Source organism: Diabrotica virgifera, chromosome 3 (assembly GCF_917563875.1).
Source record: "Diabrotica virgifera virgifera chromosome 3, PGI_DIABVI_V3a".
NCBI classification, from domain to species: domain Eukaryota; kingdom Metazoa; phylum Arthropoda; class Insecta; order Coleoptera; family Chrysomelidae; genus Diabrotica; species Diabrotica virgifera.
In genome coordinates, this window is record NC_065445.1 from 2,276,134 (window position 1) to 2,302,800 (window position 26,667).

A 26,667-nucleotide genomic window follows, 5' to 3' on the forward strand; every position below is an offset into this window, starting at 1 on the left:
AAATAAATCTATCAATTAAATTGTACAGGATGTTTCTAATTTTGAACCAGCCATCATTTTCTTTGATTTTATCCATATGCGGGGTCTATTTCTTAGTAATTATATTGTATACTGAGTCATACTATTTATACTTATTCCGATCATAGGTATGTGTAATATACAGAGAAATTAGCAAAAAAGCCTTTGTGGTGATACTCTTTGATACAGGTATCGAGGTATCTAACCACTGGTTTTGTGATAAATTTTGTGATAATGGAATAAAGAAGGCATGCAAAATATTAAACATAATTTTTTAAATATTATCTAAATGATATTACATATGTAAACTAGAATTAGACATACCAGAAGAACCGGAACCTAGTCATTCTTTACTTTTATTTATAAACAATATAGACCAGTAAGGATCTGCGAATAAACGTCTATTTTTGGATGTGAGAGGTGGCATTCGGATTTTTGCAGATAAAGTTAGGTGATACCTTCAGTAATAATAATTGACTTATGCTCCTTCTCAAATATGCCCGGAACATTAATAAAAAAATTAAAATATTTAAAAATTTCGAAAAACATCGATTTTTTCTGATTTCTTTGCTTATAACTTTAAAACGATTCGTTTTGGAACAATGTCGTAGAGAAATAAAATAAAGATAATTGAATTTTGTATGATATACGACTGGTAAAAAATGTCTTAAGGTAGTACCTTTTCTGCAATATAGCAATAAATACAAAATAAAGGGGCAAAATAAGTCTGTTGTTATTCAATATTTTTTAACCACTTTGGTGGCACTTAGAACCTTAGTAATTCGCTTAGGAAATTCTTTGTAACATACTTAAATTGTGTACCAAATTTCATTAAAATCGACCTAATAAATTTTGCATAATAAATTTGCAATCTAAATGTTTTTAAAAAAGTTCAATTTTTTTAAAATCTTTCTGAACAAAAAGTTGACCATTTAGAAGTTGGCTAATTTTTTTACATATAAAGAGGTGCTTTACCTATCTAATACACTTCACAGAATTAAAATCGGATTATTTAAGGGGCCCCAGCAATCTTTTAAATTTATAAACAATTTTTTGGCTTATAAACAAATAGCTTTGTTTAATAAAAAAAAATTAATTTTTAGCAATGCAAATAATTAAAACCGGTATAATTTGACTTAAAATTTCAAATGCTGTCAGCAGAATTGCTATTTTATTTTTTAATCAAACGTTATTCGCGTTCAAAAATTGCAATTTCTCGATATTTTGAAAGTTCCACCGCGTTTATCTCGAAAACTATGCCTACGAAAAAACTTGTAAGAACATTTTTTGCTTAGAATTACCCAAGAAATACAAAAAAAAATTTTATTTTGCGAAAAATCGATTTTATGTAATTCCTCAAGTTCTTTGTTTATAACAATCTTATCGACATCCGGATCAACTGTTACCCAAAAAATTCGTGTTCTACGGGTCAAACTACATAAAAAAACTTGGTTAAGTCCATCTAAATAAAGGAGCCCGTAGCACCCCCTCCTGGCCACAGCACTAATTTGTTTATAAGCCAAAAAATTGTTTATAAATTTAAAACATTGCTGAGGCTGCGTAAATAATCCGATTTCAATTCTGTAAAGTGCATTAGATAGGTGAAGTACTTCTTTATATGTAAAAAAATTGACAAATCTTTGTATGTTCTAGTTTTTGTTGTGCAAGATTTTAAACAATTTTAATTTTTTTAAAAAGGTTTAGATTGCAAAATTATTATGCAAAATCTAGTAAGTCAATTTTAATGAAATTTGGTGTACGGTTTTAGCACATTACAAAAATTTTCTAAGCGAATTAGGAAGGTTCCAAGTGTAACCTAAGTGATGGAAAATCATTGAATAAAGTCAGGCTTGTTTTGCCCCCTTATTTTATATTTATTCCTATTTTGAAGCAAGGGTGATAAACTAAGACATTTTTAACTGATTGTATCTGATATAAAATTTAATTATCTTTGTTTTATTCCTATAGGACTTTGTTCTAAAATGAATAGTTTTTAAGTTATAAGCAAAAAAGTAGAAAAAAAAAACGAAATTTTTTGAAATTTTTAAAAACTTAATTTTTTTTATTAATGTTCCGGGCATATTTGAGAAGGAGCATAAATCAATTATTATTAACGAAATTATCATCTAACTTTATCCGCAAAAATCTGAATGCCACCTCTCACATCCACCTAAAAACAGATCCTTACTTGTCTAATATAACATTGCTATTTAATTAAATAATAAAGGTGAAGATCGGTAAATTACATGGAAACGTGGCACAATTTTACTGAAAAAGTATAGAAATTCTTTTAAAATGAGAATTTGAAATGATTTTTCTGTTAATCTGTTGTTTAATGATCGAAAAAATAGCTTCAAAAGTCGATTTTTTGAAAATTATTAATAACTCTTCTAAAAATGCACGATGATGATAATGATGATGATCTCTAAGAAGGAACAGCAATTTGGAGGAATCAGTGTGAACAGTCAACAAATAGAAAGAGTAAAAACATACACCTACCTTGGTACGAACGTCAATGAAAATTGGAACCATTCCATAGAAATCAAATGTAGGATGGAGAAAGAAAGATCTCCATTTCAAAAAAGTTATTCAAATGTCATGGTTTGTCGATACCCATAAAAATCAGCTTACTACGATGTTATATCTTTCCTATACTGTTGTACGGAGTTGAGTGGTGGACTCTCACAGACGCCACCTGCAAGAAAATGGAGGCTTTTGAAATGTGGCTTTATCGTCGAATCCTGAAGATATCTTATAGCGACCACATTACTAATCAGGGTGTTTTGCTGTTGAGAAACACATCATGAGAAACAGTGAAAGGTAGGGACTACTGCAACTAATCTTACAAGGAAAAGTAGAAAGAAAGCGAGAACCAGGAAGGCGAAGGATTTCCTTACTCAAAAATCTACGTACGTGGTTCAGCACAACAACCATAAATCTAATGATGACAAAAATCATTATTGATCAACATATAATTACTAAAACAATCGGACATTGATAGCTTCTGATCATTTTCTTTGATTATGTAAAGTAATGTGGAAAGCAGTTAGGCCACTCTGGCTCTCATGGGCTCAATTGTTCTGTGCCATTTATTTATATCGCTCCTAACTACATGTCCAGCGTATTCCCATTTCAATTTTAGTGATTTTTGTACCACATCGGTGACTTTGGTTTTCTGTCTTATCCATGTGTTTGTTTTTCTGTCCTTAAATGATATGCCAAGCATTGCTCTTTCCATCGCGTGTTGAGTGTTGAGTGACTCTGAGTATATTCATATTCTTTTTTGTGATTGTCCATGTTTGTGCCCAATATGTTAATATCGGGATAAATCATGAACCATGCATCAAAAACTTTAGATCTAAGATGTAGCTGAATTTGTTGATTTCTGAGTATATAGTTCAGTTTGCCGAATGCTGCCCATGCTACCTTTCTTCTTTTTATTTCTTCGGTTTGAATTCCTCTATTTAGTATTATTGAAGATATTCTTCTTTAGCGGCGAATCGATTGAGGGTAAAATTATACATGATCCGCGCGCCTGCGCACACTGACAGTATGTAGTTCTGACAGTATGTAGTTCATTGCTAATCTTTCAAGATAGGTATGTATGTATCTGTAACCGTGCAAATAAGTCATTAAAAGAATATATTAGTGGTTTTAGGAAATGTATTATTTATTATAATTGTTGTGTTTTTGGATTTGTGTTTCCCTGTAGTAAAATAATAAAATATTATGTAAGCATAACATTTTTACACTATATGTCGCCGTGTTGTGTAATTATATCCGAAACTTACATGTCTATTTCTAGGGCCTCGCTGGAGTAGTGGGAAATGCGTTAGCACTGAGATTGGAAGGTTGCGGGTTCAATTCCTGGGCGATTCATATTTTTTTATTATTTTTGGTTGTTTTAATAAAATTTTTTTGACAGTTAGTTCGATTTTTAAATAAAATACAAATAACCTTTTAAGTATATTTACTTCGTTTAAATCACCTATTATATAATAGAAGAATATCTTCTTACGTGCGTACAAAGTACACACACATTCTTTTTTTCAATTAGATATTAGATGTAAATTAGTAGTGGACAATCATATAATTGAACACGTAATGGATTGTAGATACCTACCTTGGTGTGGAAATATCTAGCGGCAGGCACCTGTAGCAAGAAACAAAACAGCAGGCAACGAAAGCAGCAAGATTATCTGGTTTCCTGAGGGATATAATCTGGTGGAATAAATATATGAGCACGGAAAGCAAAGTCCGCATTTATAAAACATGTGTTAGACCGGTAATGACATACGCAGCTGAGACAAGGGCCGAGACAACAAAGACAAAACAGATAATGAAAACAACAGAGATGTAAACCTTAAGATCTATAAGAGAAATCACACTCAGAGATAGAATACGAAACGAAGAAACATTGGGAGAGCTAGGCTTCAAGACGTAGTGAGATGGACAAGAGCACGACGACGCATGTGGAGAGAACACGTAGATCGGATGGACCCTGAACGTATGGCGAAATGGGCGAAGACACAGAAGCCCAACACCAAGCGATCCATAGGAAGACCCAAAAAACGATGGTATGAGACTGGAACACCGGATCGCAGCAGAGACTATAACACAAGAAACAGGACATAATCCCATTAAAAGGAGAAGAAGAAGGAAATTCGAATTATCCATGTATAAAATTATACGATTATAATATACCTATTTAAATTTAATATAATTTTCTTTTGCTTCGAAATTTCTTCATAAATTTTAATTATCATCAAAAAATTAATTATTTATCTTCTATAAATCGTCCTATTAGAGGTAAAACTCACTAACTACACTTTTCAAAAAGTTGAGAAAATCGATTTAAAGGTACAAATTGTTTTTTAAATTCACCTGACTCGAATGTTGGAATTTTTGTAATGCAACTTTAAAGAATAAATAAAAACTGATATTTTAAGCCTTATTTCGTCACAGGAACTATGATACAATCAATATTAGATAAATTTTTGTACTTGATGAGTTTTTCCATGAACACAATTATTAGATATTGATATCCTAGTAGAGGTAAAACTCACTAACTACACTTTGTACTTGATGAGTTTTTCCTTGAACACAACTATTGGATATTGAGAAGTTAATGAATTTGTCTCCATAAAATTTCGCTGACTTACAACAAACAAACTATCAGAAATAACAGTCTATTATTTAAAAAATGAACAATAAGTTTCGTTCTTCGAAAATAAATGCAATTCTTTCGGCATTTATGACAGCCACAAAAGTCGCCTGCGTAATCGCAAAATAGATTATATTAGGTATGTACCATATTTATAGCTATCACTGTTACAAAGACATTTAAGCTCATATTTTTTTAATCAATCGCTGAACAGATAATTCACACAAATATAATGTACAGTTTCAACAATACAATGTAAAACGCCGCCCACACTCTCGCCGAAGTCGATCGAGGTTCAGCAAGTACGAGAGACGAGAGTGTAGACGGCCACCTTGTGTAACTTTGTCTAACTTCGTTCTACTTCCAAAATCTGTCGGTCTGGTGCGACCGAGTCAAAGGGATCTTTGTCGGTATCGCACCGCTTGAATGTGTTCCTCGCGAAGTAGAACGAGTGTGTAGAGAGGCACTTCGGACTTCGGTCAACTTTGGCGAAGTAACTTCGCCGAGAGTGTGGTGCCCGTTTTAAACACAAGTCGCCTGCTTAATCGTAAAATAGATTATGTTATCTAATGTATTGTTTAAAAGATCACTAAGTACCGATTCGGCAATAATACGTTTTGATGAGTTTTGCTCTGAAATCGAAATTCACAGTAATGCACGCAGTGAATTGTACCATAAATTATCTTAGCAATTAGAAGGGTTAGAGCCCCAGGTGACTTCTCCAGGGCTGGGCAGTACCGTATTTAGTTCAAATTGATGAAAATGTCATATTCTCAAAAAAGTGCACTAAGTGAGTTTTACCTCTAATAGGACGAAATATTACTTTTTAATTATTATATTATTTCCAAGTTAAATCGCTTCCCCATATATGATTTCCGCTCAGTTTATGATTTTATCCTTGTATTTAAAGCACCAATTCAACGGAATGAGGATAACATTATACTTAGAAGAAACAGGAATTTCATTAATACATAGCAAGGATTTTTTCCCATTCTAATGAAGAGTCAAGAACAAAACATCAAATCGGTAATTAAGCAAGGTCTCTCCTCTTGACAGACAACAACATACAGGTCGCGGTAGCCATGGAAACGCCTTGAAGAATCGCCGCGCACTCCCATGAATCCTACGGTTTCAGAGCGACGTTGCCGATACTATGAGAATAATCGGAATTTCCAATCCAACTGCTGCGAGTATTAGGTCTGGATCCCGTGTACCAAGAAAAAGTTTATTAATAGCAAGCTGAAAATTTGTTAATAGCTAATGGTGTCTAGTCGGACAAACTTTCATGTATGGGAACAGGGGAAGTTTTAATTGTGGAACAAGTTACAGGTTTCGAATGACAGACTACGAAAACGTCCCATTTATTTTGTCGGACAGAACTTTTAATTGAGTTGTTACCCTTTCATTAAACTGTCATACAAAAATCAGGCTGCTATTTATCACCAACATAATTCCTTTCATTTGAAATGTTCTACGTGTCGGCCTTATTAAAATTACCAACATATTTGTCGGATAAACATTTTTTCATATATTACTTATATAAAGTTTGCTGTTGAATAAACCTAAAAACAACCTGCTAGTTTTCACAATCATAAACTTGTCAGGATCACAAGTTCCACAATTAAAATCAGGTTCCACAATTAAAACTTCCCTTGTTCCAGTGTTCCCGTACATCAAAGTTTGTCCGACTAGACACTGTTAAGCCATTAACAAATTTTCAGCTTGCTACCCAGATAACACAAAGACATCTTAAAGAAATCTAAAAGATAACTCACTAAATATGTTTTAGACGTCTTAAAGATGTCTGGTATTTCCGGAAAGATATCTTTATCTACCACGTCTTAAAAATGTACGGATGTTACAAATCCTTACATCTTAAAGATGTCTTTTTTGTATATTATTAAGGTGTTTACGATAGCTTTCTTTTTAATTTTTTATGAAATATTTTAAATGAACTTTTAATAAAAATAATTAGGTTCTAAAAATACGTTTATTGCTATTAAAATTTTACATGTACAGCTGCGGACATTGAATAGTTTAAACCCTTACATATCTAGTAGCAACTTTTTAAATTTTTACCTCGTTTAAACGCACATTTTACGTCAAAGTGACGTTAATTACCAGTGGCGGACCCAGAATAGATTGATTAAAATTAAAAAAATCAAAATAAAAGGTAAATAAATACATCAAAAAATAAATCAAAATAAATGTAAAAATGAAGGTGTAAACTGTTCACTGATCGCAGCTGTACATGTAGAATAAGCTTTACCAATTATCACATTTGCAATTCTGGTATCACAAAACTTTTGTTTGCCTTTTTGTCCCAGCCAACTGTACTTAATTAAAGCTTGCTCATTGCTAATAATTAATTTTCCAACTCTTTATACAAAACCATAGGCTTTTGATCCTCCTCCGATAACTACCTAAAAAATATATATTTTTAAGAGCATATTGTTAAGGTAAGCTGTTGAATTAGGAGACATGCATTTACTCTTGATAACAAAGTTAACTTTTTACTTTAATAATATAACAATCTAAGTCTAAACTTACTGCATTATTAAAATCTGTAATCTTCTAAATATCCCTCAAATAAAACCATATGGGAAATACCCCTGAAGTCACTGATGTGAAAAAGCTTTTGTTTGGAGTTTGTCTTTTTGCTACCAGCACTTGTCTTAAATGTTTTACTAATCTAACCTAACTTTTAAATTCGTAAATATAACATAACCTATTTTTAAGAAAAAATGTCTTAAATATGATGTTTAAAAGATATCTTAAATTTGGCGTTTTAAAGATATCTTAAATTTGGCGTTTTAAAGATATCTTTTAAAAGCCTTAATTGAGACCTAAGACATTAAGACCATATTTGGTTGTAAATAAGATATCTTAAAGATGACATGTGCTGTATGGGTATTAATAAACTTTTTTTTGGTACGCGGGATCCAGGCCTATATGTACTTTGCTATCTATAGGTAGATACTAAAATAACAATAAAGATGCACTAGAAATTAATAAACTATGACACTTTGAATATTACTAGGAGCATTCCCGGATCATGATTTATAATTTATAAACTTTGTAAATCATGATTTCGGATTGCTCCTCGTAACATTCAAATTATTTCGAAAAATTATACATCAAAGGATGTATAATTTTGGTTTTCTGAATGCAGATGGTACAAGATATGCTCTATTTAGTATACAAGTGCTATTTCAACGATATAGAGACGTAAATTGCGATATTTATGCATGTTTCGTTGATTACCATAAAGCATTTGATACAGTAAAGCACGACAAGCTGATGGAGATATTAACCAATAATATTGGAATAAACAACTGTGATTTAAGGATTATCAGCAATCTGTACTGGAATCAAACATCATCTATCCGGACAGAGGCAGGAGAATCCGACGATATCAAAATCAAACGTGGGGTCCGTCAGGGATGTATACTATCACCACTGCTGTTTAACATATACTCTGAGGAAATCTTTCAAGAAGCAGTGGATGATGTTGAAGCCGGAATTCGAAGTAACGGAGAATGTATCAATAACATAAGATACGCAGACGACACTGTGGTATTCGCTGACAGTTCTGAAGCCCTACAGGAGTTAATGAACACAATCGCAGAAGTCAGTCAGAGATACGGACTTTCACTAAACACTAAGAAAACAAAATGTATGATGATCTCTAAGAAGGAACAGCAATTTGGAAGAATCAGTGTGAACGGTCAACAAATAGAAAGAGTAAAAACATACACCTACCTTGGTACGAACGTCAATGAAAATTGGGACCATTGCATAGAAATCAAATGTAGGATAGAGAGGGCAAGATCTGCATTTCAAAAAATGGCTAAGTTATGCAAATGGCATGATTTGTCGATACCCATAAAAATCAGCTTACTACAGTTATATACAGTTATGTATATCTTTCCTATACTGTTGTACGGAGTTGAGTCGTGGACTCTCACATACGCCACCTGCAAGAAGATTGAGGCTTTTGAAATGTGGCTATATCGTCGAATCCTGAAGATATCTTATACCGACCACATTACTAATCAGGGTGTTTTGCTGAGAATACAAAAAGAAAACGAGCTGTCAATCACAATAAAAACAGCCAAAATCGAATACCTCGGTCACATCATGAGAAACAGTGAAATATATGGACTGCTGCAACTGTGCAACTAATCTTGCAAGGAAAAGTAGAAGGTAAATGAGGACCAGAAAAGTGAAGGAAGGTGGAACAACCACAAATATTTTCAGAGCAGCAGTGTACATAAGACAGATTGCCATAATGCTCGCCAACATCCAAACGAGCACTAGAAGAAGAAGGTGTTATATTATGGACTTATAGAGGAATACTGAAATTACCCTGGATTGATAAAATAAAAAATGCAGACGTACTCAGAATACCGTGAACACGAAAAGAATTACTGTTGACCACCAAAAGCCAAAAACTTCAATATCTTGGACATGTTATGAGGGAAGATAAATATCAACGTCTACGAAATATAATCCAGGGGAAAATTGTAGAGAAGAACTATAAGAATAAGAAATATGTCTCCAATCAACTGTTCTGTGCATCTATATCTAATATCCAAATATCCAAACTTCCAGACGGAGACGGCAAGGGAAGAAAAAGAATGTTATATTATATTTCAACCAATATTTCTTCAACAAACCGACATAGTTATGTTTCGAGTACCTTAGAAAGGCATTTAACAGGATCAAATTAAAGGACGTTGTCCACTTAATCAAGAGAGATATCTCTAGGAATAATTAAAACGATCGAAAATATCTACCATAAAAACACAATAAAAGTAAAATTAGAAGAAGAACTAATTGGTACAATTGAAGCTGGCAATGGGATAAGACAAGGGGATTCCCTGTCCTGAGTCCTCTATTGTTCAACCTGATCATGGATGAAATAATAGAAAAATGTAAGGACTAAAAGAAGATGATTTACAATTCTGCACCAATTTAATGTAACGAAAATTTAACATGCTAATTTCCCCCCCAAAAAAAAAAGACAAAATGCATGGTTATCAGGGCCTATTTTACTACTAGGTCCGTGAGGCATTGATGAGTCCCCATTTTAATGGGGCCCGAAATTTTTTTATTGCAATAAACAGACAAATTTTAAAAATTCTTTCATTTTACGAACAGGAAATGATAAATGATGACTCCACTGTTGATTTTCAAGCGACTTCAACTGTCACAAATACATCTATCTCCGTCATCTCCTATAGAAAACGACAATGTCAATAACCCTTTTCCTAGCGATATAGGCCAAAACATTTAAATCTGGAATTTCAACAATATTTTATAAATAATCGACCGATTCAATATATTGATAAAATTAGTGAATGTGTTACACAATTGGATAATAATAGAACCAGACAATTGTAAAGTGCGGTTTATTTTTTTTTTTATAAAATGAAAGCTAATGGGGAAAAATTCTTCGCGCGAGTGGATAGTGTACAGTCCTAAATGTAGCCGTTTTTATTGTTACGTTTGTAAAGTGATTTCCACCAAAATTATTGTTCTTCTAACTATCGATGGGTATAATGACTGGAAAAATATCACTAGGACAGTTACTCAACATGAGCGATCTCCTGAAAAAGAACATTAGATAAATGTTCTTCAAGGAATAATAGCAACCATTAAATTTTGAGAGAGACTGGAATTTGTAGAGGTACCGGAAAAAGTTATTTAAAAAAACTTCCAAATCTTCCAATTCTAACCCCACATACCAACTTGTATGATAAAATTCGCACTTTTAGTTTTTTCATTATTTGTAGTCAGGACCCTAAAACTTAAAATTGGCTGGTCCGGAGATTAGGGTCCTGACTGCAAATACTGAAAAAACTAAAAGTGCGAATTTTGTCATGTCATGTTAAAATATAGAAAATTTACCCTGTTTTGGATTCGCAGTAGGCCGCGATTAAAATTTAAATTTCAGTTGAGTATCTTAAAAAATGTAAACCTTTTGCAAGTATGACTGTGCAAAACTTCAAATCTGTATTTATTTTGATAGCCGAAATATTATAGAACTGTCTTCATCTTAAATACGACAAACTGTATTTAAACAATGTTTAATTGTTTGAATATAAATTTTATTTATTGTTAATACACATTTAAATTTCTGGTGCAACTATATATTTCTACTAAATAATTAATTCATTTAAAAAAGTTATTAGTATTATTATTAAATCATATTTAGGGGACCGAAAATTGTGTAGTGCCTCGGGCCTGATTTGAAGTAAAATAGACTCTGATGGTTATAGCAGCAAATCTACTAAGTTATACATAAAATAGAACTGGAAGGTCAGATAATAGGAAAAGTAATGGAGTTTAAATATCTAGGCATCACACTATCTAGCTAAGGAAAGCAGGAAGTGGAAGATTAAGTGAATAGAGCAAACAGAGCCGCAGGATACCTGAATGTAACAATTTGGAGAAATACAAATATAGGGAAAGAAATCAAAGGTATAATTTATAAAACAGGGTACAAAAAATATTGCTAGATACAGCAGAGATAAAAACCATGAGAAATATTGATGGAGACACTCTACTATAGAGAAGGACTCTCTCTATTGGACTGCTTGTAGTATATTATTCTGAATATCTGAGTCAAGAATCATTTTAAAAACTGGAAGATATAGAATAAAGGTCATTCCAAAGTAAATCTTATCCCTTCGAGAAAAATATTGAAGAATTAGAAAAAACCATTTTTTTATTATCAGATGGTTCTTTTTGTATGAAACTTTTTAGTGTTCATTAATAATTCATAACATTAGTATACGTTAAGGTTTTTCAAATCGTTTTTGCGTCATTAGCTCAAAAACCCTAATTATAATTTGGATAAGACGCACTTTGAAACAACGAAGTGGATAAGACGCTTTTTGGAATAACAATAATGTAGACAAAGGAAGTAGTGTGAACGAATATTTTTATTCGAAACAATAATCTTATACCTAAAACAGATTTTGGCTAAAATAACAATAATGTTATGGTCACATAAGCTAAAAAACAAAAACACTAAACACATTTTTTAGTTATTAAACTCTTAATTCAGCAGGTTCTGGAAAATAACTTTCAGTAGTAATTGCACAAGAGCTCTGAAATTATTGAATTTTTCCCGAGTGACACTTTGACAGTTTTAATTTCACGAGCCGAAGGCGAGTGAAATTATGTCAAAGTGTCACGAGAGCAAAAATTCTATATTAATTTCAAAGGTCGAGTGCAATTTGTTGCGATTATTTCATGAATAAAACTGTTCAAAACCAAAATTTTATTGTAACTTATTTATGTAAGTACCATTAAACGCACAGTTTTTATAAATATTTGACGATTGAAAGCCATCACTTTTATAATTTTTAAAACATTAATTGTCATAAATGTCACTGAATGTATTTTTTCATAGCAACGAAGGGCATCTGACGTAATATGCTTAACCACGGGAGATTATCAAAAATTATCACCTTAATTTGCATCTCTGTAGCTTTCTATTGGTCAGAATATCCTATGAATGAAATAATCGCAGTAATCTCTCTCTATTTCTTCCTCGGTGTTAGGCTCAGTGATGTTATTTGGAGCAACATTAACTTCTTTCATAAAGTTTTTAAAAACGAACACTCGGGATTGTTTTCCTGAAAGGATAAGGCTCGCTTTGAGATGACACTGCTCGTGGATAACGCGCATTTTGGAAAGATGCACAATATTTAGACTTGTTTTATGTAGAACAAGAAGCGATTTGCAACAGTATTTTGTTATAATAGTATGTCCAAATCAATGGTACAGCGATATTCAGTGCCAACTTAATTTTTATAAAAAATGGATAAGACTCACTTTGGAATGACCCTACTCAGATTATGTACAAGCTTCACTTTGTTGCAACAAAAAAACCTATGACCGGATAGTATTGGCAACGTTGCTCGCGTCCAGCGTTTGGCGCGGATGTTTTAATATCCTTAGTATTTTTGCACCGAGGCAAGAGTGCAGTCGGTCAAATTTTAAAATTCGCGATTTGTGACGCCCGTTTGAAAATTTAGAGTGTTTTTTGTGGATAAACTCAAAAAACATTGAAATCTTTTAGGCGGAAAGAGGCCACGTCATTGGTATGTACGTTGTTGTTGTTATATTTGATTGTATTGGCGTCAGACAATACCGGTTTTTGTTTGTTTACTATTTGTCAAATGTCATTAATAATCAAGGCGGCCCTTTATAGAACAACACAATAATTATTTGCTATGAATAATAATATGTCTAATTACCTCCAATATTCCATTAAGCAAACAATCAGGAAATGATACATATCGTCAAGCCCTGTAAAAACTAGTTTACTTGTTTTTTGGTAGTTTACAGGACCTACCTACTAGTTATCTTGAATTGACACCCACTTTTTTATTTTTAAAATGTTTCAGGTTTTCTTTGCTAGTATTATCATTCATTACATGTAGGTAATAATGAGACAGTATTGGGTGTTTTATTATCTAGCTCTTAATTGAAAACTATACTAAAATCACAATAAAGATGCACTAGAAATAAACAAACCAAGACACGCTAAATGTTACTAAATAGGAGCAATCCCGAATCATGATTTACAATCTATAAACTTTGTAAATCATGATGGGATTTACAATCTCAAATCATGATTTACAAAGTACTCTCACCGGCAAAATCAACCACCCATTTTAAAAATGGGTAATTTTTGATGTCTCGAACTTCCTAAACCTGTTGTCAGTGGCGGATCCAGAAATTTTTTTGGAGCGGGTCATGGATCTTAAGGGTGATTTAATTACTTTTCTCTGATAAGGTCACTTAGTCTTACCAACCCTAGAATAGATAGGTTTTCAATTATTTCTTGGATGGGCCTAAATTTTTTTTGACAGCTCAAAGTTTTTCTTTTTTTTTAGGATTATTGAATTGATATTTATTTTCGTTTGGGGGAGGGGTCATGACTGAGTGACCACCCATCTGGATCCGCCACTACCTGTTTCGGATTTAAGTTATATGTTATTCGCCATAGCCACATTCCTGGATGTGCAGAAGGCTTTCGATCAGGTCTGGCATGACGGACTTGTTCGGAAACTTCTGGACATCGGGCTACCAATACAATTTATCAAAATTGTACACTCTACCTCCACAACCGAACTGTCAGAGTGAAAATAAGTGATCAAAAGTCCACCCCCTTCACTCCACAAGCTGGAGTCCCCCAGGGTTCAGTCCTAGCACCGCTGTTATACATCATCTACAACAGCGATATCACTAACCAAAATATCCCAGGCACTCGGCTGTTTCTCTATGCAGACGACACGGCTCTGCTCACAACAACCTCTCGATACAACCCAAGACTCCTCTTCAGAAGAGCCCAGGCTCTGTTGGACGGGGTTGGTGAATGGTGTTGTAAGTGGAGAGTCACGCTGAACGCGAACAAAACAACAACAATTGTGTTTCGCGCCCCTTCTGTGTCACATAGAATCATAATTAATGAAGACGACCAATATCCTCTTAGACTGCTGGGAGAAAGGCTTGTTGTTAGTCCGACTGCGAACTATTTGGGAGTTCTGTTCACCAGGACTCTTAACTGGAACGCAGATCTAAAGGCAACTTTAGATAGGGTAAGGAACAGGGCCAGACTTCTCAACTCTCTCTCTGGACGAATTGGCAAGACACACAAAAAGACTCTCATTCACACTTACAATACCTTTATTCGACCCGTCATGGAGTACAAATCTTGCCTCTACTCTCTTTGCGCTAGATCAAAACAAGAGTGGTTGTTGAGCGCTGAACGTAGAATCTTGCGTAGATGTAACTATGAGCACTGGCGATATCCCTCAAACGAAATCCATAACATCTCGAACATCCCCAAAATCACCGAGAGAATAAACTCTCTGAACAGGAACTTCACAATCAAAGTAATCAACGGCCCCCCCTCCGACACACAAGAATCTCTCAAATGTTCCTGTTCATCTTCCGGCCACGTACTCCACCGAAAGCCCAAACGCAAAAAGATTCATTTACCGTCCGCTCTAATGCAAACATGCATTGACGAACTCCCGGTGGAGTACGAAAACATCCTCGAGGCTACCCCGTTAGCCTTCCGTACCCACCTTTAACACATCCTCTTCCCTACCCCGAACAGGGAGAAGTTGGTTTTTTGCGGTTTCCCAACTTCATTGCACAATTATACCTGTTCGCCCCAAGAAAATAGCCGCAACTATTTTCTCCACTCGAACGCTCACTGTCCACGCTGCGCTCAAAGCCACCTCCTGACCGCCGACGAGGGACGCAGGCTCGCCTGTCGTTGTACAATGGTTTCTAGGGAGATTGGTCTAGAGCAAAGCACGGACAGTACACGTAAATGTCTATGGAACCAACAACAATCCATCAAACTTTCTTCTCTGTTGACTTCTTAGCCTTCTGGACACCATCGTCCGGCATAACCCAGGATCCAAAAAACACCAGGACACGGCGCTTGCCCCAGTGTGTTTTTCGGACTGTTTGCTTTTGCTGCCAACATTTTACATTCACTACAAACCCTGAAGAGGACAAAATCCTAAACGGGGACAATCATTGATCGCATTTCCACATAGCATTATATCTATACACGCAAATCAAACAATGATAGTAGTATAGCCTTATTCTTTATCAATATCGATGTAATAGTATTGTTGCTAAACAGGTTAATTTTCGTTGTATACCGGATGTAAGTACACAATAAAATTGTTTTTTTCTCAAAGTTCACATTACCCTGTGGAATCTATCATTTATAAAATACTGAAATTAAAACCCAACTATAGCCTCATATTTTCTTAACATTCTCTTTTTTTATTCATTCGCTTATGTTGACCATAGAAAAGTTAGGTACTTTAACAACTAGCCGTTTTTCATCAATACAGGCTGTTTTTAAATAAGTAATGCAAACTTTAAGGGGTAATTCTGCATGAAAAGGTAATGAGAGTTTGCTTGATAAAAGTATTTCCGCGAATGTTTCGTTTCCGAGATAGGTTGTATTGAAATTTTTCTTATAAACTGACGATTTATTTATAGCCCTAAAACCGGTTGAGATATGCAAGTGAAATTTGGTGGGTTTTAAGACGTAGTTAACGTAGTAATATCACCCGTATGCGCGCCAATGGTTAATATAAAATTCTTATTTGTATATCAAAAAATGCGCAATAACTACGTCTTAAAACCCACAAAATTATTTCATTTGAATATCTCAACCAGTTTTAGAGCAATAAATATCGTCAGTTTGTAAGAAACATTTCAATACCCCTTTCTCGGAAACGAAGCATTTGCGGACATACTATACGTTTATAAAGCAAACGAAACGGTCATTATTTCTTCATGCTGAATTGACCCTTAAAGTTTGATTTTTAGGATGCCCTGTATTGATGAAAAACATGGCTAGTTGTTAAAGTACCTTATTTTTTTGTGGTCCAACATAACGAATGAATCAGAAAATGATTCAGAAATTTAGAAACTAATGAATGAAGATATATTATGGCCAAAGAAAGCTTTAAATTACATACCACGACAAAGAAGAAGAACGGGAAGACCTTCAGTTGCCTGGGAAGAAAATACGACACATAATGAGAGATAGAGCCATCAAAGAAGACGAATGGATGGACAGAAAAAGATGGCGGTCGAAATGCGAGAAGCAACAGAGGCTGTAGGAACCTCACTTATAAATAGATAGATATTTGAAATTAAAAATCACACTAAATTTTCTCTTTTCTTTTTTCACCTCTGTAACTGATTGAAATAAACATTATAGAAGTTTTCAGAGACTTTCTTCCTCTACCAAAAATTAATGCATTTAAAAAACATTGAAGTTGAAATTTTGCGTCTACACTCTTAACAATTTTTTTCGTATTTCTTGAAATCCCTTGAAAAATGAGTAATTGGACTTGCTCGCACTGTATACTGATTTCTCTTATAGGAGAACTATTTTTAAATAACAATTGTGTCATTATTTTCCTCATTTGATGTTTTCAATCGATTCACTGAATAATACGTTAGACGCTGACATATTACAAAGGTTAATGTCCCACGTGTAGGTAAATAATTCAGCAAATTGTAAGATCAAAGTTCACTCCAATTACATAGCTTTCCAGACTTATATAAGGATTGATTTGGTATTACATTGTTTTTAAATTTTAAATCAATAGTTATTTTCCTAACAAGTGCAGAAAGTCATTCTTTTCCGCACGCGACTGCAGTTTGCCGAACGACGCGAAGCGGGAGTTCGGCAAGCAGTCGAGTGCGGGAAAGAGACTTTCTGTAAGAGTTAGGAACAATATTTTTTCTAAGAGTCTTTAAAAAATTACCAAATCTTAATCAATTAATTTAATTAATATGAAAATACATACACAAATTAATTCTTTGACAAGGTTGTCAAAACCAAACTTTCAATATAATTAGTTAGCATGACGACGATCTTGGTTTCCATGACGATGATTCAAAACGACTGTTATTGTCTACCGATTTGACTTTCGAATAATATGTCAATATAATTTTATTTCATCGAATTGTCGCGTTAATTTCATTAAAACAGGAACACAATAAGATATATTTGAAATAAATTAGTAAATAATATCTAAATATTAGTTTATTGCATGTATTATAATTACTTTAAGGCCATATTAACATATCTAAATTAACACGCGTGCGGAAAAGTAAAAACCGCGTGCGGAAAAGTGAAACTTTCTAAACTAAAATGCGTGCGCGAAAGTAGACATTTTTGCACGCTCGTAGAAAAAATAATTTTTACTTTTGTGTTTTATTTTCTTATTGAATTTACCATAATCGGTTGCAAGTTTATTTTCTGGGATTAATACTTAATGTCTAGGAAACGTATACAGGGTGTTTCATTAATAATTGTCCATATAGTAACTGGAGAAACCTTAGTACAAAATACGAAGATTTAACCTAAAACACTTAAATAAAATGTGGTTCCTTACTGAGTTACAGGGTGTTTTACCTAAAAATTTAAAAACTATTTTTGCTCAGCATTTTAAAACTATTCGACTTATCCTTTTCATACTTGGCAGGAAGTATAGGTACTATACAAACTACTAAATTATGTTAAACAAACCTTTCTGTCTATTACCAGAGGCGTACGACGGGGGAAAGTGAATGGTTGACCTTTCCAAATTCTACGCCACTGGCGGAATTTCTATTTTAGTTCAATTTTTTGGATTCTCCAATACTTTCTATGAAAATAATATACTCTTCATTCGTAACGATAAAGTCATTCGTTTTCGAGATCTTTGAAGTTAAAAATGAAACGACACGGTTATTTTGATTAATGTAGTGTGTCGCTTCATTTTTATTTTCAAATATCTCGAAAACTAATAATTTTATCGTTACGAATGAAGAGTATATTATTTACATAAAAAATTTACAAAAAATTACACTAAAATAGCAAATTCGTCAGTGGTGTAGAATTTGGGAAGGGTCAACCAGCCACTATCCCCTGTCGTACGCCTCTGGTAGTAGCTAGAAACGTTTATTTATCTTAATTTAGTAGGGTGCACAGTACCTACACTTTCTGCCAATTATGATAAGGATACGAAAAATAGTTTTAAAGTACTGAGTACAAATAATTTTTAAATTTTAATCATATGAATCATAGCATAAATTAATCAAAATAACTGTGCCGTTTCATATTTAACTTCAAATATCTCGAAAACTAATGACTTTATCGTTACCATGAGGAGTATATTATTTACGTAGAAAGTATTGGAGAATCTAAAAATGGCACTAAAATAGTAATTCCTCCAGTAGCGTAGAATTTGAGAAGGGTCAACCATTCACTATCCCCTGTCGTATGCCTCTGGTAGTAGCTAGAAACATTTGTTTATCATAATTTAGTAGAGTGTATAGTATTCGCACTTTCTGCCAAGTATGAAAAGGATACGTCGAAGAGTTTTAAAATGCTGAGCAAAAATAGTTTTTGAATTTTTAGATAAAACACCCTGTAACTCAGTAAGGAACCACATTTTATTTAAGTGTTTCAGGTTAAATCTTCGTATTTTGTGCTAAGGTTTCTCCAGGTACTATATGGACAATTATTAATGAAACACCCTGTATATCTCAAGATATTTATTTATTTACAAAACTCAGAAAGGCTTGAAGGCCTAGAGAGCTAAAATACAATTAATAGATATAACTTATTCATTCCTCTTCACTCCATGCGGAGCATAAGGCATCAACTGCCTGCCTCCATTCTGTCCTATCCTTTGCACTGATCTTTATTTCTGCCCAGTTTTTCCCAATAGCATTAATTTCTTTCTCGACCCTTCTTTTCCACGTTTCTACGGGTCTACCTGGTCTTTTCTTTTCATGTGGTGTGTATTCTAGAGCTTACCTTGCTATGTCTGTGTCAGGTCTCCTTAGTGTGTGCCCCATCCAACTCCATTTCCTCTCTCTCCATTTCCAATTAATATAATATATTATAGTTATATATTACAAAACTTGTATCAAGTAGGGTGCCTTCTTGTTCAATTGTGCTCCTTGCCTACTATATTGATGCCTCCTCCATGCATCCCTTGCCTCCTCGATGCATCCCTGTTTGTGGCTCTTTCTTCCCATCCATCAAATTCCCTTTTTCCTGAGATCTTGCTATACGCTATCAAACGATCTTTGTCTGAGTCATCATATCCTTCTATCCGTGATTGGGTTCCGTTTTAGGATCATCTTTGTCACCCTCATCCTTGCCATTCTTATCACGTGGCCCATCCATCTCACTGTTTATAAGCGATTGATGCTTGGTTCGCTATACAATTCCTCTAGCTCTCAGTTTATTCGCCGCACTCAACCTTCCTCCGTGTTTTTGCCTCCATAATAGCTCTGAGCCTGTGTCAGGTCTCCTTAGTGTGTGCCCCATCCAACTCCATTTCCTTTCTCTCCATTTCCAATTAATACAATATTTATAGTTATATATTACAAAACTTGTATCAAGTAGGGTGCCTTCTTGTTCAATTGTGCTCCTTGCCTACTATATTGATGCCTCCTCCATGCATCCCTTGCCTCCTCCATGCATCCCTGTTTGTTGCTCTTTCTTCTTCTTCTTCTTAAAGTTCCATCTCCTAGCGGAGGTTGGATATCATAATGGCTATGGTCACTTTGTTGGCTGCTGCTCTGAACAGTTGTAATGAACTACAGTTAAACCATTCTCTAAGGTTCCTCAGCCAGGAGATGCGTCTTCTTCCTATGCTTCTTCTTCCTTGGATCCTTCCTTGCATAACTCTCAGCAGCTCATATTTCTCTCCTCTGGTAATGTGACCCAAATATTCTAGTTTTCTTGTTTTTATACTTGTTTTTATGCTCTTTCTTACCATCCATCAAATTCCTTTTTTTATGAGATCTTCCTATACGCTATCAAACGATCTTTGTCTGGGTCATCCCATCCTTCTGTTCGTGATTGGGTTCCGTTTTAGGATCATCTTTGTCATCCTCTTCCTTGCCATTCTTATCACGTGGCCCATCCATCTCACTGTGTATAAGCGACTGATGCTTGGTTCGTTATACAATATTCCTCTAGCTCCCAGTTTATTCGCCGCACTCAACCTTCCACCGTGTTTTTGCCTCCATAATAGCTCTGAGCATTTTTCTTTCCCATCTTTCCAATTTCTCCGTATTTGCATTTTCATTGTCCATACTTCACCACCATACATCACTGTAGGCCTTATGACCATTTTATATATCTTTAACTTTGTTTTTCTCGATACATATTTGGAATTATCAGTGGTCTTCGGCTTCCCATCTTTTTATTTCCCTTTGCCAATCTGGCATTCAGTTCCCATTCTTATGATATGTAAAATTGGCCACTCTCTCGAAATTATATTTCCTTGATTCATTATATTATATGAAAGTAAACTGCCCCTCTTCTTTTTGCCTTGTATTTCCGAGTATCATGTAGGTACTTTGATTTTTCCTGGTTTATTTCTAAACCAAATAACATTTCTTAATTCTATTATTGTTTTTGACATAATAGGAATACCTTGTCAACAACTATTCAACAGAGCAACACCTCTGTAATTTTCACGTGCCGATCATCTCAAGAGATATGATTAACCAATATTTTTCCTGTATATTTCAGAAATTTTTTTTTTTCTAAGAACAAAGGTTGAACCAACATGATATTTCCATAATTTATACTGTAATTATTCATTTCAATCCTTTTTATTCTGAAACGTATTCTTTTGAGTAGACATATCACAAAGATAAAGGAAGTTGCTCGAATTTCAGGTCACGTTTTCCTTGCAGCTCTCTGTTAGAATGTACAGTTCTGATCCAAAAAGGAAATAAAATAAGAATTGTGTCACCCAACACAAAATATCTGTTTTAACTCCACTTTTAGATGTTAAAAGATGAAAAGATGTAAATAAAAAATAAATATTTTGTTGTAGTTAAGCTAGGTAGATATACATGATGGATATAATAATTGTTGTCAATCTTGTTCTCAGGATGTGGGATCAGAATTTCTAGGTCTCTTCCTGAAGAATGAGTTGGTTGGACGGACCCAGTTGCTCTGGTGTCTTCTGTATTCACTAGATAATTACTTCGTATTCGTCCGCTTCTGTTTGTAGCTCTATCGTTCCAGTTAGGTGATCTGGAGATTAGTCTCCCATTATTCTGGTCGATTTTTCTATATACCGGAACGCATCCAGGTTGTCGTTTAGAGGATCTGTGGGCTTTACATATGCTGAAGTGATCCTTATTTCTCTTTGTCTCATATGGACTTTAATTGTGGTTGTTTCCATAGCGTTTAGTGGTAGAGTATGTTAAAGAGTATGACGTATTCCTTTTCTCACTAGGATAACCGTTAAATCTGCTCTATAGTCGTTCCTCTAGATAACATTACCCAGAAAACTTTATAGTTATGTTGTGTTTCGCTTCCTGAGTCTTCATTACAAATAACATCAAACTTATCGACCTCAGAGACCCAGCCAGAAATTCATTATCATTATTTTGAAATTATTGAAAAAAGGATAAATCAAGAACTAGTTCCAGGAATTGATAACGGAAAAGTTCAGAATGCAAACATTTAATGGAAGAACTTAAAAGGCGCTATATTGAAAAAGATTGGACGACCGACGAACTACTTAAGTTAATGGAGAACAGAAGCATCATTCAAACTGTAGACAAAACAATATATGCCAAGACACACAGAGAAATACAAAATAAATTAACAGAAGCAAAGGAAACGTATAGAGCAGGCCAGAGCTACATTCTTTAAGATGAAGAAGCTGTTATGTGGGAACAATATTAGGTACTTTGAGTCTGAAAATTAGATTATTGAGATGTTATATGTGTTCTCTATTCTTTTGTAATGTAAAGTGTCGAAGGTTGGACTTTAATGGATACACTTCTCAAGAAACTGGAAGCCTTTGAAATCTGGGTATATCGGAGAATCCTACGAATAAGTTGGATGAGTAGGGTTCGTTACCAAGGTTTTTTAACAGGCAAAAGTTACGGACGTCGTCAGAACAGTTAATAATTGCAAACTGAATATTTTTTCCATGTTATGCGCCACTCAGAGAGATAGAATATACTCCATTTAATAATACAAGGCATGGTAGATGAAAGAAGTGGGCCAGGTCGAAGAAGAACGTCGAAAATTACTATAGCCAATTTGATAACCAACTCTCGATAATCGAGCACGGCACGTGAAGAAAAAGAAGATTAGGGAAAACACCGGAACCTACAGAGGCAGACACGAAAATAAAGTAATGGAAGCAGCAGACAACGCAAAAAATACTAACCTGCAAAAATATATGGAAAGCCTCATTCAAGATAAACGATTTGGTCCAATGATAATAAATGAAGGGATACCTACTATGTATATTGTATATGCACTCAAGAATATAAAAAGTAAAGAGGCTCCTGGTCCGTATGAAATGTCTGTTGAGGTATTATATCGCATATACACTCAGCCCTGTTGGACAGGGAATTGGGCAGCGTGAATGTGTAAATAGCTCACTCGAGCTGCCGCTGCTCATGCTACTGCCATTGCACGGCGCTCCCCAAAAAGTAAGTTTTTGGGACGGAAGTCAAAGGAGAGGCAGCGCGAATGTGAGTGAGTATTAGTCATGAGGAAATTGCCGACACTGGTGAGGACTGGTGTGACCACTTAACTCGCGTCGATATCGTATTTCGGGCAATATTTCCGACAGCGGCATTAGCAGTGGCAAAGGCTGAGTATAAATCCTGAATTTAAAGTTTTTAACTGAAGACAATATGCATGTGCTTACATGATGATCGTCAATCGGACGGCCTCTGTGCAAAAGGTAACAAGTCATTTTTTGGATTTTTTTATCATGTGATATTCATTGTTTTATCAATGTCTATCTCTGTGCAAAAATAAACAAGTCCACTACCACTGAAAGGCTATATTTTTTTTACGTGTGGAATGTAACAAGTTAAATATGAAAAATTTAATTTGTGCAAAAGGAAATAAGTGGACTTGTTACCTTCAGGGCAGTATTTGAATTTATCACCATAATCACTGCCTGGTTGACTTGTTTCCAATCAGTAAAAGTACATAAAGTCATTTTATAATAAATTTAGTATTTTTGTGCCTTAAAGTTGCTGAAAAAAAGAAATAGTGCCTGAGTAAGAATACTTCACAAAATAATTAGACACAAATGCGAAGAAGATCTCGAAGATACCCAATTTGGTTTTAGAAATGCTATGGGAACCAGGGAGGCACTTTTTGCGCTTAACATCCTATTACAAAAATGCCGTGACCAAAGAAAAGATGTATTTGCATGTTTCATGGACTTCGAAAAGGCATTCGATAAAGTACAGCATGTAAAATTAATGCAAATACTGAAAAATATCGGAATAGATGACAAGGATATTCGTGTCATTAAAAATTTGTACTGGAATCAAACTGCTATCGTAAAAATTGGAGATAACTACACCGATGAAATCTCCATACAACGAGGAGTCAGACAAGGGTGCATTTTGTCGCCAACATTGTTCAATATTTATTCGGACCAGTTATTTAAAAAGGCACTTGAGAGACAGCTATATCGGATAAAAATCAACGGCGAACTACTTAATGTGATTAGATATGCAGACGATACAGTAATTCTGTCAGATAATATTGAAGGTCTCCAAATTCTGCTTGATCGTATTCACGAGGTAGGAGAGGAAACTCGTGATAAAACTCGTGAAAATAAACTCATAATTAGTCGTGACTCACATCCCGATGCAAAGCTTCAATTAAACGGAGTCCAAGTTGAGAAAGTTCACAAAAAGACATATTTGGGAACTGTGATAACGGACCAACTAGATCTAATTAGACATAGAAATAAAACGTAGAATAGCAATGACTAAAACTACTTTTATGAAAATGAAGTCATTTGTTTGCAATAATCATCTCAGTTTAGAACTAAGACAAAGAATGGTCAAGTGCTATGTTTGGTCCGTACTTTTGTATAGTGCAGAAGTGTGGACACTAAAAGAAGTATCGATTATGAACAGAATTGAAGCATTGGAAATGTGGATTCATAGACGAATGCTGAAGATACCTTGGACAGCAAGGAAAACTAATGAAGAAGCACTAAGGATGGTTAACAAAGATAGAGAACTGCTTAAGACTTTATATATATATATATATATATATATATATATATATATATATATATATATATATATAATGTTCTTGAACTCCTAAGTGGAGCATAGAGCTTCAGTGAAAACGCGCCATCGGGTTCTATTTTGCGCTAGGGCCTTCACCTCATTCCAAGACTTTCCTTGACTTCTTATCTCGTCCATGATGGATCTTCTCCAAGTTTGTGCTGGGCGACCTCTTTTTCTCTTTCCTTGGGGATTCCACTCTAGGGCATTTTTTGCAATACTGGAACTATCTTTTCGGAGTGTGTGACCTATCCACCCCCACTTTCTGTATTTGATTTCATTTTCTACCCTCTTTTGTTGGGTCAGGTGTAGCAGATCTTCGTTTCTGATGGTGTTTGGCCAGAAAATACGAACAATTCTTCGTAGACATTTGTTAACAAAGACCTGCAATTTGTCTGTAAGGTATTTTGTCACTTTCCAGGTTTCACATCCATAGAGTAGAACAGACATAACATTTGACTGGAATATTCGGATCTTTGTCCTTGTAGTATATTCTCCAGACCTTCAAACAGGGTTAAGCATGCTGAAAGCTTGTTGAGCTTTTCGTATCCTCATACGAATATCGTCTTCTGTACCTCCGCTTTCTGTTATGACACTTCCAAGGTACGTGAAGTTCTCCACATTTGCAATCTGCTTGTTGTCGATATTAAATAGCGTGTTGTTCCTTGCATTTATTCTCATCGACTTGGTTTTACCAATATTGATTTTTAAACCTATTTTATTGGCCTCAGTGGATAGTGTTTCCAATTGGTCGGCCACATCCTGGAACCTTTGTCCTAACAGGCAGATATCGTCGGCGTATTCCAGATCACTTAGGCGTGTGGTTAACGTCCATTGTATCCCTTTTGTGTCGAAGTCTAGTTTGGAGAGAACATAGTTCAGAGCTATGTTAAACAGAAACGGAGAAAGCACACATCCCTGTCTGACTCCAGTAAGTACGTCAAATTCGTCACTGTTGACCCCATTGTGTGTCACGCTGCACGTCGCCTCAGTGTACAGTGACTTTATAATGGAAATTATTTTATGAGGAATGTTTCTTAGCTCTAAAATTTTCCATAGAGCAGCATGAGACACGTCAAAGGCACGTTCGAAATCGACAAAGACCATGTATAGAGGTGTGTTCCATTCAACCGATTGTTCCATTATTACCCTCACTGTATTAATGTGATCTATGCAGGAAGATTCTGGTCTAAAACCTGCTTGATTCGCTCGAAATTCAACCTTGTTTGTTAATCTTTTATGTATGATGATCGTAAAAATTTTATTTATGACGGTAAGCAAGGTTATTCCTCTCCAATTTTTGCACAGTGAGGTTGCCCTTTTTTGGAAGCTTAATAATATTACCTTTTTTTTAGCCCGCTGGAATGCGGTTTGTTTCCCACACCTCTCGGATTATGGGGAGCAAAAGTTCAGCGGTTAGATGCGGGTCAGTTTTAAGTAGTTCGGCAGCAATGTTATCGATTCCCGGGGACCTGTTATTTCTCAGAGATTTGATAGCTGTTATTATCTCCATTTTGGAAGGGGACTCGCAAGATATATGCAAGTCTACATTCTGCGGGTTTTCGACAATTTCATCCGCGTTATCCCTGGGCGTGCCTAGCATCTCCTGAAAGTGCTCTTTCCATCTCTCTACTTGATCATCCGTTGTAGTAAGTAATTCACCTGTCTTGGATCTTACAATGTTCGAACAGTTGGGCCCATTTTTTGTTAATCGTCTGGTAATTTGGTACAGCTCTCTAGTCCTGTTGTGTTGTGCAGCTGTTTCTGCTTGTTTTGCCAGTTCTTCAGCCCACCTTCTTTTGTCTCTTCTTGCATTCCTTTTAACT

The 26,667-nt window shown here is 34.8% G+C and overlaps 1 protein-coding gene across 1 annotated transcript in view; it reads left to right on the forward strand.

Moving 5' to 3' along the window:
- Positions 1-13,172: 13,172 nt before the first annotated feature.
- The window catches only part of LOC126881766 (calcium/calmodulin-dependent protein kinase kinase 1), a 391,062-nt gene continuing 377,567 nt past the window's right edge, over positions 13,173-26,667 (forward strand). Inside the window, exon 1 of the mRNA XM_050646245.1 lies at positions 13,173-13,299. The gene's annotated coding sequence lies outside the window, so the exon portion shown is untranslated. The remainder of the gene's footprint in view (positions 13,300-26,667) is intronic.